At 42.1% G+C, this 14,532-nt stretch overlaps 1 non-coding gene across 1 annotated transcript; it reads left to right on the top strand.

Moving 5' to 3' along the window:
* The first annotated feature begins 3,715 nt into the window (after positions 1-3,715).
* Positions 3,716-3,820, top strand: TRNAL-CAA. The gene is made up of 2 exons: positions 3,716-3,753; positions 3,776-3,820. It is a non-coding gene; the product is annotated as a tRNA-Leu (tRNA).
* Positions 3,821-14,532: the final 10,712 nt, after the last annotated feature.

Here is a 14,532-nt window from a genome sequence, read left to right as displayed (position 1 = left end):
TAATAATAATAATTTGTCAGCCCTTTTAAAATTCTTACAGATGTTTTCATAAAAATGTAGAATGGCCTGTGGGGAGTCTTATTGTGCAATAAATATTATTAGTAAACAGTTAAAATATTTACATATTTAATTATATTTTACCTTATTCCAAAAAGGACTTAAAGCCATTTAAAACATAAAATCATGTCTGGGCTCGGTGGCTCCCACCAGCACCTTGGGAGGCCGAGGCGGATGGATCGTCTGAGGTCAGGAGTTCAAGACCAGCCTGGCCAACATGGTGAAACCCCATCTCTACTAAAAATACAAAAATTAGCCAGGTATGGTGGTGCATGTCTGTAATCCTAGCTACTCTGGAGGCTGAGACGGGAGAATCGCTTGAACCCAGGAGGCGGAGGTTGCAGTGAGCCAAGATTGCACTACTGCACTCCAGCCTGGGCGAAAGAGCAAGACTCCATCTCAACAACAACAACAACAACAACAGAACCATAAAATTGAGATATCAGGAGTTTAACATGCCATAAAGGAAGAAAGAAAAAAAATATGGCTCAGCCGGGCGTGGTGGCTCACACCTGTAATCCCCGCACTTTGGGAGGCCGAGGCGTGCAGATCACGAGGTCAGGAGTTCGAGACCAGCCTGGCCAACATAGTGAAAAACCCTGTCTCTACTAAAAATACAAAAATTAGCCGGCATGGTGGCAGGCGCCTGTAGTCCCAGCTACTTGGGAGGCTAAGTAAGGCAGGAAAATTGCTTGGACCGGGGAGGCAGAGGTTGCAGCAAGCCAAGATTGCGCTGCTGCACACCTACCAGGCTGACAGTGTGAGACTCCGTCTCAAAAAAAAAAAAAAGAAGAAAAAAGATGGCACAAAAAATGACCATGATTAGAGGTAAATCTATAGTATGAAAACATTTACGAGGACACTAAATGTGGGCTACAGTTGGGTTTTAAAAATTGACATGGGAACCTTGTTAATTGTATGACTCCTAGTTTCCATAAGATTGAAATAATTAAATGTTTAAGGGACATAATGGGATTCTTGTTAGTAAGAGATAGGAATTTCTGCTTGGGTTCTCGGTAAATAGAAACTGTATCCCAAGAGTTTACTTTTCATAAAATAAGTCTTACAAAATCAATAAGGCAAGATGGACACCTCATAAAAATTTGGTAAGCAATTTACTGAGGAAGGAGTATAAAAACCCTTTAAACATGAATATTGAACCTCACTAATAACAAATCTGTAAAAAAAAAAAAAAAAAAAAAAAAAAGCCATATCATTTTTTACCTATTAAAACGTACTGGGCACGGTGGGTCACGCCTGTAATCCTGGCACTGGGAGGCCGAGGCGGGCGCATCATTTGAGGTCACGAGTTTGAGACCAGCCTGACCAACTTGGTGAAACCCTGTCTCTAAAAATACAAAAAAAGTAGCCGGGCGTGGTGGCGCATGCATGTAGTTCCAGCTACTCGGGAGGCTGAGGCAAGAGAATTACTTGAATCCAGGAGACAGAGGTTGCAGTGAGCTGAGATCATGCCACTGCACTCCAGCCTGGGCAACAGAGCAAAACTCAGTCAAAAAAAAAAAAAAAAAAAAAAGCTGGATAAACATTGATGTAATGGTTTCACTTTTCGAAATTTAAGGAAATAATTATGGATGTTTGAAAATATTTATGTAAGGATAGTTTTTACAGCATTGCTCATGAAAGTAAAAAATTAGAAATAATTCAGTGTTCAAGAATACCAACTTGATATGGAATATCTGCAGTAATTAAGATTTATACAGGCCGGGCGCGGTGGCTCACTCCTGTAATCCCAGCACTTTGCGAGGCCAAGGCGGGGGGATCACGAGGTCAGGAGATCGAGACCATCCTGGCCAACACGTGAATTAAAACAAAAAAAAAAAAATTAGCCGGGCTAACGGTGGTGGTGACGGGCGCCTGTAGTCCCAGCTGCTCGGGAGGCTGAGGCAGGAGAATGGCGTGAAGCCGGGAGGCGGAGCTTGCAGTGAGCCGAGATCGCGCCACTGTACTCCTGCCTGGGCGACAGAGCGAGACTCTGTCTCAAAAAAAAAAAAAAAGGTGTATACAAAATATCTATAGTACTTAGCAGGTATATATGTTCGTAATATACTCATTTAGAAAGCAAGTTATCAAATTACCGCACATGACCATTTTTTGGAAAAAATGTATGCCATATGAAAGACTAAATACATAAAAATGTTAATAGTTACTTCTGACTAGTGAGATTATGAGTAATTTTAATTTTTGACATGTTTGTATGTTCTACAATTTGTGTGTACTTTGTAATTAGAAAAAAATAATTATAAATAGGGTTAAGATTACAGTTGCCATGTTGGGAATCACTTCCTGGACAATTTCCTTCCAATCGAAAGAAAATATACAAATCTCATGTATTGGAGGGAGACTGGGGAACCAGTGTTCACTGTACTTCTCACTACTAATTTTCTCTCTATCAAAAATAGGATATGAAACCAAGGAAGTCAATGGAAATTAAGAAAGAGCCTACTGAAACTCAGTTATTTTTCCATGCAGAAAAGAGACTTAACTTTGCCTTACAAAAAGGAAAATAAAATTTTTTAATGTTAATAAATACAAAAAGTAACCTATTAGGACAAAATCTAATTAAAATATCCAACTTTATATTTCCTCTATCTGAACTTCACAGCCCCAAATACAAGAGTTAAGACGGTTGAGTTAAAATATATTTATTGAACCTCTACCGTGTTTGCCAGGCACTGTTACCTGGACGGCATTGGTCTACACATGTTATTTTAGCAGTGTCCCTGGCCTCTAGGGGCTCTTGTTCTAGTGGGAGGCATGATTTCTGTTTAGTTTCAGGGCTCCATTAAAATTTGTGACCTCGGGGTTTCCCAGCCTGGTGCTCAGATTGCTTGGCGAAGGCTGAGGAACAGCTAGAAAAGTGGGTCAGGCGATGTGGTGCACTCCCTTAAAAACTGCCGCCGTGTTCCCCGACCTGACAGTGGACACTCGGTGTCCATTAATCGGCAATATCTGAGAGCGATAAGGAAGGCCGCGGGCGAGCGCGTCGCTCCCGGAGTTTCCCCGGACTTGGGATGGCCGATCCCTCGGCGCGGACACCAGCCTTGCCCATGTGGTCCCTGTACGGACGTTCCCAGCCGTTCCCGGCTGCCACTTTCAGAGCCCAAGACAAACTTCGACGAGTGGCAAGGCAGTGACAAATGGAACCAAAATAGAAGGGCTAAAAGGGGACCTTGCCATAGAACCGGGGTCTTTTGTTAGGGTTTTGTTTTGTTCCTCATCGTCTTCCAAACAATGAAGTCCTAGGGGGAGGCTAACCATAATCAAGATTTCAGTAAACATCAGACGCTGGAGAGCCGATGCAGCGACCGAAGCAAAAGATGTTCTTTCCTTCCTGAAACCTGGGCAGGCTGGAGGCAAAAAAAAAAAAAAAAAAATTGCACGCGTTTTTCGAGATGGGGATGACAGTTGTAAGGCCCGTAAGAGACTTGATCCAGTTTTATGCATAAACATTTTTTAGTTCTGCGAAGTCTTTCCCTTTTTTAATCCACAAGTGGCTTTCTTCCCTTCTGTTACCGAGCAACCCTGACGTCATCGCGTTTCTGCGTGCGTGCACGTCACAAAAAAAAAAAAAAAAAAAAAAAAATCATTGCTTGTTGATCTCTATTTTAGCGGAAAAATCGCCCCTTCGGTGCAGGGTGTCAGGATGGCCGAGTGGTCTAAGGCGCCAGACTCAAGCTTCGCTTCCTCGCGCTGGGGATTCTGGTCTCCAATGGAGGCGTGGGTTCGAATCCCACTTCTGACACATAGTTTTTATTTTTCCTAAAATTACTTTTGAGATATCTTGATCTCAGCAGTAGGCATAAACAATTACCAACGTATATTTTTAAGAATCGGCTTTTAAATTTTTCTCAAAGGGATTGTTCAAACTAAAAACATTAAAAGTGGAAGCATCGCGATATTTTTACGAAGCCGCGAGATTTGGGGTAAAAAACGCCTAATAAATGGCAGAGATTACTAGAGGTTGGTGCCTGTGCTGCAATGCGAGATAATCCGGAAGTCGTGGGATTCGGAACCCAGGTAGCTTCCTGCCTCGCCTGGGCGAGTTCTTTTCCCACTTCTCCACCAGGCTCACACGCTGTGTCTCAGATCCAAGCCCTCCCCTGGATACTTCCTGTAGCACTTTCTTACCGATCTTACAGCCCTGTGGCTCGTGACAGGGCAGTCTCTTTAAAAATCTTACACAGGTCCTCTGCTCTCCTATTTTCAAAACTCATGTAGCCAGTTCTCAAAAATGTCTTTCGTAAACTATGCACATTCACACTCGTTTCGGCATCTGATCATTACTGTTCAGTCAAAATTGAGTACCATTTTAACCACTGAATGAAATATGAAAGCTGTACCTTCCTCTCCCAAATGTAATCACCGTGAAAAATTTATTGTATTTCTTACAGTTCTTTTTTCTCTGCATTCGCATATATGTATAACATTTTGGGTTTTTTTACAGAAATGTAGTCATACTACTATACATAGGGTTCTATGACATTTTTCACTTAATATATCTTGGGTTCTTTCCATGTAGAACACTCATTCTTTTCTCTTACAAAAGAAATATTGCTGGCCGGGGGCAGTGGCTCACACCTGTAATCCCAGCACTTTGGGAGGCTGAGGCGGGCGGATCACCTGAGGTCAAGAGTTCGAGACCAGCCCGGCCAACATGGTTAAACCCTGTCCTCTACTAAAAATCAGTCGGGTGTGGTGGTGCATGCCTATAATCCCAGCTACTTGGGAGGCTGAGGCAGGGAGGTCGCTTGAACCCCGGAGGCGAACGTTGTAGTGAGCCGAGATCGCACCACTGCACTCCAAGTTGGGCGACAGAGGGAGACTCTGTCTCCAAAAAAGAAAAAAGGAAAATATTGCAAATCATTCTACAGCATGGATATAACCACTTCATTTTTTTAACTCAACATTTAGAATACTTTCAATTATCGTAATTTAATGAATGATTACTATACGTCAGGGAATGCAGCCCAGAGGATATAGGAGTAAAAATATAAAATTAAAGATGAAGAAATTTTTTTTTCTGCCCTTGCGGAGCTTATATTCTAGTTAAACGACTTTGGCTCTGCCTCAGGAACACCAAATTCCAAGATTTCCTTTAAAACTGTTTTTTCTTTCTTTTTCTTTTCAACTTATTTCCGCATTACAAGATTTCCTTATTTTTCAGGAGAATGTAAATTCTAGATCTAAGCTTAGATCTAACTGTCTAATACAAGCTATTGAAGACTCGTATCTGCATAACCATATATTTCTCTGTCATTACGATCACTCATAACTATTTGATTAAGTGATTTTAATTTCAATTTTAAAATTATTTTTATTTTTTTCAGCTCCTAGACAGATTAACACATTGATTATTGATTTTAGCCTCATAGAATATGAGACTGGACAGAAGGAAAGAAAGCTGCTTTATCCGACAATAGAATTCTCAGGAGACATTCATCATAGACAAAATCCAGTTGTTCCATTTGAGAAGCAACATTCTGAATTCAGATAGCTTGAACCAAATAGTTTTTTGTTTTTGAGATTGAGTTTCGCTCTTGTCACCCAGGCTGGAGTGCAATGGCATGATCTCAGCTCACTGCAACCTCCGCCTCCTGAGTTCAAGCGATTCTCCTGCCTCAGCCTCCCGAGTAGCTGGGACTACAAGCATGCTCGGCTAATTTTTGTGTATTTTTAGTAGAGATGGGGTTTCACTACTTCACCTTAGGTGATGTGCCCGCCTTGGCCTTCCAAAGTGCTGGGATTACAGGCGTGAGCCACCACGTCCCGCCCCTGAACCAAACAGTTTTAAGTACAGTACTTCCAGACTGTCCCAGATTCCTGCCATACTTAAATTAACTGTGGGAAAGTGAGATATGAAATGGAATTTAAAAGCTTATGTCAGGGAAATGAAACTAATTGTCATACAATTTCTATTACTATTATTAAATATATAAAAGTTGGCCGGGCGCAGTGGCTCATTCCTGTAATCCCAGCACTTTGGGAAGCCGAGGTGGGTGGATCACCTGAGGTCAGGAGTTCGAGACCAGCCTGGCCAACATGGTGAAACCCCGTGTCTACTAAAAATACAAAAATTAGCCAGGCATGTTGGTGGGCACCTGTAATCCCAGCTGCCCGGGAGGCTGAGGCAGGAGAATCGCTTGAACCAGGGAGGCAGAGGTTGCAGTGAGCCGAGATCGCGTCATTGCACTCTAGCCTAGGTGACAAGAGTGAGACTCTGTCTCTAAATAAATAAATAAATAAATAAATAAATAAATAAATAAATATGTATATAAGGTATAATATAACATGTTCATGTACAGCCGCTACCCTAATGATGATTTTTTCAGATGAGCAGATAAGTACCTTTGATGACTCTAAAAAAAAATTACAGTTCCTTTTGCAGAACCAGGTGAGTTGGAAAAAAGAAGATTGTATGAGGAGGAGGAGATAGCAGCTGTTTCTCCTGTTAATTTCCAGAGGAAAAAAAGCAAGGATGCTGCCATAAATTACTTTTCTGAGCCTGTTACATTTGATTTAAAAAGTTAATTTTAGGCTGGGCGTAGTGGTTTATGCCTATAATCCCACCACTTTGGTAGGCCGATGTGGGAAGATTGTTGGCATCCAGGAGTTTGAGACCAGCCTGGGCAACATAGTGAAACCCTGTCTCTACTAAAAATACAAAAATAAATAAATAAAAATAATTTGGGCATAGTTGCACATGCCTGTAATCCCATCTACTTGGGAGGCTGAGTCATGAGAATCGCTTGAACCCGGGAGGCGGAGGTTGCAGTGAGCTGAGATCATCCTGCATTCCAGCCTGGGTGACAGAGTATGACTCTGTCTCAAAAAAAAAAAAAAACTCTTTAAGTCTAATAAGAAAAATTTACAATGTATTCTCTCTGAAGCCTGCTACCTGGAGGTTTCATCTGCATGATAAAAGCTTGGTCTTCACAACCCTTTATCCCATTACTTTCTGTTGATAATAACTCAACCAATTGCCAATTAGAAAATCTTTTAATCTGCCTGTGACTTGGAAGCACCCCCACTTTCAGTTCTGCATTTCCAGACCCACCCAATGTATGTCTTATATGTATTGATTGATGTCTAATGTCTCCTTAAAATGTATAAAGCCAAGTTGTAGCCAAAACATTTTGGGCACATGTTCTCAGGATTTCCTGGGGGCTGTGTCACAGGCCATTGTTCATTCACATTTGGCTCAGAATAAATCTCTTCAAATATTTTACAGAGTTTGACTCTTTCTATCGACAACATTAATGCCACCCAAAACAGAAATGTGAGCCAAAGAAGGTAAAAACGCTTATTAACACTTACTCAGATTAATCATTCCTCTTCCTACATGGAAAAGCAAAGGATAGGCGGGGAAAAAGGGCTGAAGTATCTTCTTGGTAATTCCAAGAGGCATCTGTGAGTGAAACGGGAAAGATAAATTTCCTCTTAAAGAGTAGTTTTGTAAAATTCTGTAACTATTTTTTAACAAAAATTAACTTCTTTTTTTTTGAAACAGGTTCTCAGTCTGTTGTCTAGGCTGGAATGCAGTGATGTGATCACGGCCTACTGCATGCTCACTGCAGCCTCCACCTCCAGGGCTCAAGCGATTCTCCCATCTCAGCTTCCCAAGTAGCTGGGGCATGCACCACCACTTCTGGCTAATGTTTAAATTTTTTTATAGAGATGGGGTCTCACTCCTGGCCTCAAGTGATCCACCAGCCTCGACCTCCCAAAGTGCTAGGATTACGTGAGCCACCATGCCCAACCCAATAAACTTTTTTAAAACGTGTCAATATTCAGAGCAATGATCAATTGCATTCCACTGAACATAGTTCATTTGTATTTCTATGGATGAAAATCATTTGGACTATTCTCAATTTTCTATAATTTGAAGAGTTGTAAGATAACACAAAATCGATGAAAAATGCCCCTGACAAGGTACTCAGGAATCTTTTTTCCCCATTTGAAACTTGTTTATACTTTTTTCTGACAGCATTCACATGAGACATTGATGCGATTATTACCTTCAAAACTGAACACATCCGTCCACTATTCAGCTAATATGATTTCATAGAATTGTTTTTTGCTGTTGTTGTTGTTGTTTTGAGACAGAATTTTGCTCTTGTCGCCCAGACTAGAGTGCAATGGCATGATCTCGGGACACCGCAACCTCTGCCTCCCGGATTCAAGTGATTCTCCTGGCTCAGCCTCCGGAGTAGCTGGGCTTAATAGGCACGCCCAGCTAACTTTATATTTTTAGTAGAGATAGGGGTTTCTCCATGTTGGTCAGGGTGTTCTCAAACTCCTGACCTCAGGTGATCTGTCCACCTGGGCCTCCCAAAGTGCTAGGATTACAGGCATGAGCCACCGGGTCCGGCCAGAATTGGGTTTTAGAGTTGAATTTTTTAAACAAAAATTATGAAAAGCTCTTGTTTTGGATTGACAAAAACACTAAGCCCCAACACGACAAACCAAACCAAAATAGTCACTTATGCTAAATGCCATAAAATCAAATTGTCGCTTTAGTGAAACAGGTCCCCCAAACAGACCAGGTTTTCCTGAAAAGAGGAGATTCCAGTCAACCTGAGTCAGATTAACAAAGAAGTCCCCTCTGTTTTAACTCATAAAAATTCTTTGCTTGGCCAAACTTTAGTCAGACTTCTGAACCTTCTCCTAGACCCATCTGTGCACTGCCTTGTAAAATCCATTTAGTAAAGAACCCTGCTACATCAGTTTAGCAAGAACCCGTCATCCTTGATATCTGATCATCCTCATATCTGATGAGGTTCCTCATCCTCCACCATTGGCCAGGTGATGTCTGATCACCCTGGCAGGTGTTCAACAAGAAACCTGTTAGGTTGGGTTAGCCAGAATTCTGCTTATCCCTGATGTTTCCTCTTAGTAATTTACCATCCATTGACTCCCACCCTGATCCTTGGCTATACATTTCCACTTGCCCATGCTATGGAGTAGAGCCTGTCAACAGCCAAAATTAAAACAAATTGAGTTACAGATCTAATTGTCTTTTATTTGTGATAAATGAATTAGGTCAGCCTCCATTCTACAAAATAGAATGAAAGCTCCCACTCGGCAATAGCAGAACAATGGATTTTGTAAGGTGGGAACAAGGAAACAACAATACAGGGGGAAAATGCTGGTTGGTTAACATCAGGTTACTTCAAGTTCCTTTTTTTGTAAGAGTTAAAGGAGAGGGGATTTTCTTGTTAACCTAATTCAGGTTGACTGGCATCTATCTCCTGTGTTCAGGAAACGTTAGACTGTTAGGGGATCTATCTGCTTCCTTAAAGTTTGATTATGTGGCATTTAGCATGAGTGGTTCTATTTTGGTTTGGCCTGGTGTACTGGGGCCTAGCACAGGAGTTCAGTCCAAAACAATGGCCTCTTATAATTTTCGTTTAACAAGCCCAATCTCTCTCCACACTGCAAGACCCCGTTACAGTGGTCTCTATACCTATTGCAATGGTCCTGAACACAGTCTTCCCTACTGTGCTTTAGCAACAAGTATCATTGAATAATTTTTTCTTTAACATAAGTCTCACAAGAAAAGCAACCTGACGTTCATGAATCAGCTATCCCCTACTATTTTTCTGCTTCCTTTCCCACTTTACAAAACATATTGTTCTGCTACTGCCCAGTGGGAACCTTCATTCTCTTTTGTATAATGGATTTATGCCTCATTCATGAATCTCAAATAAAAGTCAATTAGATTTTTAACTGAATTTGTTGTCATTATATCTTATAACAAATCTGTTAAAAAGTAGAGACTACAGATATCAATCTCACTACATCTTAGCAAGCACCCTCCAACATAAACTAATTTTTTGGCTGATCAGTGTTCTTTTTTTGTTTGAAATAGTAATGGTCATTTATTGAGAAATTCTATGACATTTACATTGTTATATACAAGTGCTTTTATGTAAGTTTTCCAATTATTCTTGTAGCAGGACGAGCCACCGACAAGAACCCCTCAGACACCGAGTTGTAGAAGGAAAGGGCTTTATTCAGCAGGGAGCATCAGCGGACTCGTGTCTCTAAAAACCAAGCTCCCTGAGTGAGCAATTCCTGTCCCTTTAAGGGCTTATAACTCTAAGGGGGTCCGCGTGAGAGGGTTGTGATTGATTGAGCAAGCAGGGGTAGTGACTGGGGGCTGCATGCACCGGTAATCAGAATGGAACAGAACAGGACAGGGATTTTCACGATGCTTTTCCATACAATGTCCGAAATCTGTAGATAACACAAGCAGTTAGGTCAGGGGTTGCTTTTTAACTACTAGGCTCAGGGCGTGGTGCTGGGCCGTCTGCCTGTGGATTCCATTTCTGCCGTTTAGTTTTTACTACTTCTTTCCTTGGAGGCAGAATGGGCATAAGACAATATGAGTGGTGGTCTCCTCCCTTATTCTTATTTGCATTAACTTCAAGGTAATGATGACAAGAAATAAAAGGAGAGAAAAGAGGGTAAATGAATAGGGAGGTTTGAAGTATTAGCCTCAAAATTAATGACCGTGGTAATGTTTTCTGTGAAAACTTCCCTTTTGTTTCTCACTTTGCTTCCTCATTCTCCTCATTCTCTCTCTTATAACCAGACACCTCAGTTTTAAAAATCACCCACTTTCTTTTTCTTCCTTTTCTCCCCTCTCACCTCTCCATTCTTTCCCTCTCTAGACCCTACCCTTCGGCAATGCATGCTTATCTGATTATGCTCCAATTTAAGAATCCACAACAGCTAATCTTGAAACCAACCGGGCACTTTAGCCCGCCTTGCAGAATCCTCCCACTTGGCGGGAGTCTCAAACAATTATCCTCACCATCTGGCCAAAGTCAAGATAAAGCCAACCAGGCCTCTGGACAGGCAACTATCCAAGACAGCCATGGGAACAAGAAACAGACCCTGCACCCTGCGCCACTTCCGCATACCTCGCATATTAAATGTCAATTTTAAAACCCTATGGTAGGCTGGGAGTGGGGGCTCTCGCCTGTAATCCCAGCATTTTGGGAGGCTGAGGCAGGTGAATCACTTGAGGGGAGGAGTTCAAGACCAGCCTGGCCAACATGGTGAAACCCTGTCTGTACTAAAAATACAAAAATTAGCTGGGTGTGGTAGCAGATGCCTGTAGTCCCAGCTACTCAGGAGCCTGAGGCAGGAGAATCACTTGAACCCGGGAGGCAGACGTTGCAGTGAGCCAAGATTGTGCCACTGGCCTCCAGCCTGGGCAACAGAGTGAGACTCTGTCACAAACAAACAAACACCCTATGGTAAATTTTAAAATTTAAGGTGGTAGTTTAGAACACTAGTGTTCCATCTTCTCAGTTTGCTGGATCTCAGATTAAAAGCCGCTTTTCCTCCCACCAAACCTCCCCTCTAATATTTGGCTTTGGAGCGGTGAGCAGCAGAATCTGGGTCAGGTTATGCTTTTTTCCCTCCAGTCCCATTAACTCTGGAATCCTAGGTGCCCTCTGCACACTTGGACTCCACAAAACCACTTTCTCCAACAAGAAAACAAGGTAAACTGCAGACTATGTAATAGGAGATTTTAAATTCATTTCAGAATTCACTATGGAAGATAATAGTTTCTCATCTGGAACCCATCATGCGTGTCTGGATTTACCCTACTTCTTCCTGCATTGCTCACATTTCTGATTCTTTCATGGAACAGAGTACATTATCCTCTAAAAGTTTTTACAAAACTGATAGAATTTCCTATGTCTCGCCCCCCACCCCCACCTACTGCTTTTCAAAGTAAAGTGGCATTTATCTGCAAGGCCGGATGAAGTTAATGTCTGTTAAACCCCCCTTTATTTCCAGAAGCTTCCAAAATCACCCCAACCTCCCAATGTTACTTAACTCTCTAATAAAACAAAAGGTGAACTCCCTGAAATAATTATCCTGCAGAATTCTATTATAGGGTTAGAGGAAAAAGCACTGCCACTGTGTAAAATTGTGTAGATTTGGGGTAAAAGGCCAAGGTACTTTCCAGTTTCAATTTTCTTGACCGTCCTGCTGGGCACAGTGGTTTACACCTATAATCCTAACACTTGGGTGAGGCTGAGGAGAGAGGATCACATGAGACCAAGAGTTCAAGACCAGCCTGGGCTTGTCTCCAACCCCTCACCCCAACCCCGCACCCCACCCCAAATGCTCAACTACAGTTGAAGTGAATTAAATTGCGTCTCTCTCTTTCCTTCCTTCCTTCCTTCCTTCCTTCCTTCCTTCCTTCCTTCCTTCCTTCCTTCCTTCCTTCCTTCCTTCCCTCCTTCCTTCCTTCCCTCTCTTTCCCTCCCTTTCTTCCCTCCTTCCTTCCTTCTCTCTCTCTTTCTCTCTCTCTCTTTCTCTCTTTCTTTCTTGAGACAGAGTCTTGCTCTGTCACCCAGGCTAAAGTGCAATGGCGCGGTCTTGGCTCACTGCAACCACTGCCTTGCAAGTTCCAGGGATTCTCCTGCCTCAGACTCCTGAATAGCTGGGACTACAGGCGCGCACCACCACGCCTGGCTAATTTTTGTATTTTTTGGTAGAGACGGGGTTTCTTCATGTTGACCAGGCTGGTCTCAAACTCCTGACCTCGAGTGATTCGCCCACTCACCCTCTACATATAGAATACATGGTTCATTAAGGCCAAGATTATTTCCCATTTTGTGTATATCATTACTTGATACTACTCATTAAAATAATCTTCAGTGCAGAGATTATCTCATTTCCCCTGCTAAAGACTCAATAATCTTTCATTCAGACAAATGAGACATAACATAAGACCTACCTGGTTACATAAAAACAAAGTAACTACACTAGTACTCCTGTCTGTTAAAGGACTATCAGATAAGTCACTGAGGTTATGTGTATATAACAATGAACAATCATCCTAATAATTACTAGTGAATGCCTTTTCTTTCTAGATAGAAGCTGAAGATATAAAATCTAAATCTATATTCGAATGTAACTTTTGTCTCAACTGACAGAATACTGTACATTGATCAAATAAAGGATTTTATTGAATCACTAAATTTTTACCAGCTTTATTGAGATATAATTTACACACCATTCAATTCAATCACTTTTGCAATATTCAGAGTTGTACAAACATTATCAACATCAGAGTTAGAACATTTTTATCACCTCAAAGGAAAAAAAAATACTCCTTAGCAGTTACTCCCCATCTCCCAACCTCCCCCAACCTGCAGGCAACCGACTATTTTCTGTCATTTTTTTCTTCTTTCTTTCTTTCTTTCTTTCTTTCTTTCTTTCTTTCTTTCTTTCTTTCTTTCTTTCTTTCTTTCTTTCTTTCTTTCTTTCTTTCTTTCTTTCTTTCTTTCTTTCTTTCTTTCTTTCTTTCTTTCTATTCTTCTTTCTTTTGCTTTCTTCTATCTATTCAACATTTCTTCACGAAGTCCTCCCTCCCTTCCTCCTCCTCCTTCCTTCATTCCCCTCCCTCCCTCCCTCCCTCCCTCTCTCTTTCTTCCTTTCTTTCTTTCTTTTAATACAGGGTCTCACTCTGTCACTCAGGCTAGAGTGCAGTGGCACAATCAGAGCTCACTGCAGCCTTGACCACCCTGGACTCAGACGATTCCAATATTGGAATATAAAATAATTTAGGATAAGAAAACTTATTTAGAATACGTTCAATAAGTGGGTAGTAGTATGTCCCCTATTTTGCTTAAAACCCAGGATCACCACTTTGGGAGGCTGAGGGGGGCAAATCACTTGAGGTCAGGAGTTTGAGACCAGCCTGGTCAACATGGTGAAACCCCGTCTCTACCAAAAAATGCAAAAATTAGCTAGGTGTGATGGTGTGCGCCTGCAATACCAGCTACTCGGGGGGTGGAGGTGGGAGAATCACTTAAACCCGGGAGGTGGAAGTTGCTGTGAGCCGAGATCACACCACTGCACTCCAGCCTGGGCAACAGAGACCTTTTCTCTAAATCAATCAATCCATCCATCCATCCCAGCAGTGCAGTGGCACGATCTCAGCTCTCTGCAACCTCTGCCTCCCCGGTTCAAACGATTCTCCTGCCTCAGTCTTCCAAGTACCTGGAAGGCCCGTGCCACCATGCCCGGATAATTGTATTTTTAGTAGAGACGGGTTTTCACAGTGTTGGCCAGGCATGTCTTGAGCTCCTGACAGCAAGAGATTTGCCTGCCTCAGCCTCCAAAGGGCTGGGATTACAGCCATGAGCCACTGTGCAGGGCCAGTCTTGTCCATTTTCTCCTTGAAGACCATCTTCCACACTGTCACTATAGTGACTTGCATAAAACTCAGAGCTAATATTACACACCTTCTTCTTCTTCTTTTGAGACGGAGTCTTGCTCTGTCACCAGGTTGGAGTGCAGTGGGGTGATCTCGGCTCACTGCAACCTCCACCTCCCAGGTTCAAGCAATTCTCCTGCCTCAGACTCCCGAGTAGCTGGGACTACAGGCGTGTGCCACCACGCCCGGCTAAGTTTTTGTATTCT

Source organism: Rhinopithecus roxellana, chromosome 4 (genome assembly GCF_007565055.1).
Source record: "Rhinopithecus roxellana isolate Shanxi Qingling chromosome 4, ASM756505v1, whole genome shotgun sequence".
Lineage (NCBI taxonomy): Eukaryota > Metazoa > Chordata > Mammalia > Primates > Cercopithecidae > Rhinopithecus > Rhinopithecus roxellana.
Note: the sequence above shows the minus strand (reverse complement) of the source record. Positions and strands in the feature narration are given on the sequence as shown.